We start from the raw sequence: 3592 nt of genomic DNA, 5'->3' as shown, positions 1-3592 counted from the left end.
TTCGAATATGATTTCTAATTGAAACATCAAATTTATTTATTGGTTTGTGTAGCCCTGGGTCACTAACAACATCATCCTGGTTGAATTCAACACGAGAATATTTTTTCTTACTATTTTCTTCCATAGAATTCTTAGAAGACTCAACACTTCGTTTTAAAAATTTCTCCATAACTTATATCAATTCATCAAAATTAATGATTTATGCAATCAACATAACAATTGAGCACTACAAAGTATAAATCATGAAATTAGGAATAAGATGAAATAAGGAACAAGATTCACTTAAAATTGAAGGGATTTTGCTTGTTGTGGAGGAACGGCGATGGAGCACAGTGGTAGCGCGTCGACGGAACAGGCGAAGTGGCGAACAGCAGTGGCGTGAGGCGTCGATGAAGTGAAGAGGCGACAAAGATGAGGGCAACAGCTTGAGGAGACTAGAGAGAGAGAAAAGATGAAATCTCTTAGCGATTAGGGTTTTTGGTTTGAAGAAGAAAGGGTGCTCGGCTTGTCTTTGGTTTGAAGAAGAAAGGGTGCTCGGCGGAAAAAGAAGTTCAGCTATTAGAAAAGGGTTAGGACAGGGATCGGGCAATGAGAAAGAGGAAACGTTATTTTTAATGTTACTTTTGAAAAAAAAAGTCCAATAAATTTTAAAAATTACAAGTAGGTCCTTTATTTATTTTTTTTAAATAACCATTCCTTCACATTTTTTTTTCAGAATCAAGGGGGTGCGGAAGCACCCCCTCGCGCCCCCTTGCATCCGTCAGTGGCTGTCTAGGCACCCGGACCTTGTCTAAGCAGCCGAACAAGGTGCGGTAGGAGGTGACTAGCTGAGGTGGCAATCGCTGTTTGGCTGACACACAAATTCGGGCGTCCGGAGGTGGATAAAATTTGCAAGATAAACTTTCAACGATGTGTAGCCATGTCAGCACACTCCAAGCGCCCAGAGAGGAGCTCTAGGTGCCCAGAACAGCCTATATAAGCAACATCGACTAGCAACTTTAAAACACATATTCCTATGACTTTTATATTCGTGCGCTCCTCCGAAAAGGTCTTTGGGATATCGAAAAGATGCTCCAACAAACTTCACTAATGTCTTCCATTTTTTTATTGTCGGTATACATTTATTTCCCATAGTTTGTACTTAATTTTGGTATCTATCATTCTTTATTATAGTGATTGCGCAACAAAAGCACTCGGTGAGTGCGGACCTTAGAACATGAGTCGTTAAAGGCTCTGAACCAAGTAGAACTACTTGTGTTAACACTTTTTTTTTGATAAGTTAATTAATGGATTAATTAACCAATGGGTTGATTTATTGTTTATAGCTCCTTAGATATTCCGCATGCCTTTATATGTCATATTTAAGCTCAAGACTGACCTTTAACTTAAAGATGGTTAGGATGATCTATAATGAGGTGGGTAGTTCCTGCTTTGACCTCTTTAGTTCTTTGATAATGAGTATTTATTGTCATTTATTGATTAGACAACAATTATTACTTACCTTGACTCCACTTATTTGCTTCTTGAGTTGATACTTTATTGTTTGTCCTTATATTATTTAGTCTATTTGATATCCATGCAGTCTCGTTGTTATCCATGTCATTTATTTCTATTTATACTTGTGTCATTATGTTTGTGATATCATATTATAGCTTGTAGAGTTTTACCTTTGGATGTGATTATTTCAACTGGTTTGGTTATTATGGTGTATATGCATTTACCTCTGGACTACCTACTAGACCAAATAGTGGTAGCGTGTATTGTCGCTCATAGTCCATAGCTAGGTATCTACACTTCCTGACTGCCCACTAGATAAGGTAGTGGTAGCGTGTATTGTCGCCCGCAGATAGTGACATTTATATGCCCTAATTGCCCATTGGACCATATGATAGTAGCATGTATTGTCACCCGTAGTCAGTAGCTGAGGAGCTATATAGTTACCTCGTCCTATCTACCCACTAAACCAGATGGTGGTAGCATGTATTGTCACCTGTAGATAGTGGACACCCTGACTGCCCACGAGACGGATTCGTGGTAGCATGTTGTTGCGTGCAGTCAAAACTTATTTTATGGATGTTATATGCTTATTATGTGCTGAGTTTATGAAGGTGGTTTTTGGATGTACTATATGTACTTCATATTTATTGGCTATATCTGGTGGAACAGTTCAATGAAAAACTTCAGTGTTGGTTACAGTTTGTTTAGTAGATGATTTTATATCGATAAGTACTTTTGTAGTAAATATTATTATTACCTTAGACTGTATCCTTTGATCCTCTTATATATAGTATCATACACTATCTTCTTATGCTCACTGAGTGTTTTGTACTCACTACCTTTTATTTTTCTTTGAATCCCAGGTTAATAGATAGAGGATGTGTTGTGACACTCAGAGGACTTGGCTGCCAATCCCACTTGAGTTGGATTCATCCTTTGCAAGTCATTTGATTTGTTTTTTCCATAGCCTTTGTTTATGATTAGATTTTCTAGTTGAATCTTTTAGTTTCATTATAATAGTTTAATTGTTTAGTTTAAATTTTCTAGTTGAATCTTTGAGTTTAATTATAATAGTTTAATTGTTTAGTTTAGTATGATTACTGTACATGCATGCATATACACATCAATTGTTATGAGTTGTGATTTTATATTGCATTGATGTTTAGTTTGCTTGATCTAAGTTCGATATCATATTTCTCATATTGTCAAAAGGGGGTACCGTTCGGTTTGATGAACAAATATACTCTCGAGGCGTGACAATAGAATATGGTTATTTGACTTCTAGAAATTAATCAACATCATGAAGATAGTGAACGTTGCATTTGTGGGAAAATGCATCGGCTTTCATTTCCAAAAACAAATTGGAGAGCTCAATTCCTTCTTGAGCTAGTGCATGTAGATATTTGTCATCTAACTAGTACTCCTTGTCTTAGCAACAAGAGATATTTTCTTCTCTTGTTGATGATTTCAGTAGAATGATTTGGATTTATATTCTTGAGAAGAAATCTGAGACTTTCACCAAGTTTCTACAGTTTAAGTCACTTGTTGAAAAGCAAAGTGGTTGTGTTTTAAAGACCTTAAGAACAGATCACGAAGAAGAGTTCATTTACAAGCTTTTTCTCAATTATTACAAAGAATAGGGCATTCAAAGATATATTTCAATCAAATATACACCACAATAGAATTGGTCTTATCAAAAGGAAAAATAAAACAATTGTAGAAATGGATAGAAACATATTAAAAGTTAAAGGACTTACCAATAAATTCTACATTGAAGCGATAAATAATATTCTGCATATTCAAATTCATTCTCCTACAAAAATGGTTCAATATAAAACTCACTAGTAAAATTTGATGATAGACTTCATGTAACGACCCACCTTCTACTAACTAAGCTGTAAGGCCGGACCGTCACAATAATCTGTGCTAACTATTCCATGACCATTACTAAATCTAGGTGCGGAAGCTGTACTAATTAAAATCTTGCTAAACTATTAACATTTCTTTACTCTATATGTGCTATGAGGTGTAATCTAAGCTATTCATATCATGTTTTACATCCCCCATGGTCAAGGAACTGAAATAAACGTTCCCT

This window comes from Zingiber officinale, chromosome 11A (assembly GCF_018446385.1).
Source record: "Zingiber officinale cultivar Zhangliang chromosome 11A, Zo_v1.1, whole genome shotgun sequence".
In the NCBI taxonomy this organism is placed as follows: domain Eukaryota; kingdom Viridiplantae; phylum Streptophyta; class Magnoliopsida; order Zingiberales; family Zingiberaceae; genus Zingiber; species Zingiber officinale.
The sequence above is the reverse complement of the archived record's forward strand: the minus strand, read 5'-3'. Positions refer to the sequence as shown.